The sequence below is a fragment of the Cryptomeria japonica genome, unplaced genomic scaffold (assembly GCF_030272615.1).
Source record: "Cryptomeria japonica unplaced genomic scaffold, Sugi_1.0 HiC_scaffold_697, whole genome shotgun sequence".
NCBI lineage: Eukaryota > Viridiplantae > Streptophyta > Pinopsida > Cupressales > Cupressaceae > Cryptomeria > Cryptomeria japonica.
The window spans coordinates 54,538-55,148 of record NW_026729485.1 but is presented as its reverse complement, the minus strand read 5'-3'; positions in this window follow the sequence as shown (position 1 = coordinate 55,148).

Genomic DNA, 611 nt, shown 5'->3' with positions numbered 1-611 from the left:
AAAACCCTTGCCCTCAGGAATATATGGTTAGTGGGGTTGGCAGAGTTCTTTCCTTCCGGGAGAAAGTTAATACACCACCCTTTTGAGTCTAGCGATTACCTGAACTGAACACCTGATGAGTGAGATGGGTGATTTGTTATAGAGTTACCTGAACTGAACACCTGCAAAAAGGAGTGGACTTTATAGCAAGTCATTTCATTGCCCCCTCCCGCTCTCTCTGCCTTGATCCTGTGAACAAACTAGAATTCCGGTAGCAGTTTCGAACAATCCCCTAAATAAAAAATAGGCTCTAGACAGCGTCAGGATTAATTAACTTGCCTTCCTTACTCTAGCAAGTTAATTAATCCTAAGGGAAGCGGGCTTATTAATTAAGTAACCTGACTTCCTTCCTTACGTTGTTTGGACCTTCCTTCCGGATTGACTTGGCCTTCATTCACTAGGTGGGCCAATCCAACTTCTCTTCCCATGCGACCAATGAAGGTAGGCGAAAGCAAGCACAGTAGAAAACTCACTGTCTTGCCTCCCGGAAAGAAAGAAAGCAAGCAAGCTCCATCGCCATCCTTTGAACCCCCTCCCTGCCATCCTTCACCGGGCTCCCTGATCCTTCACCC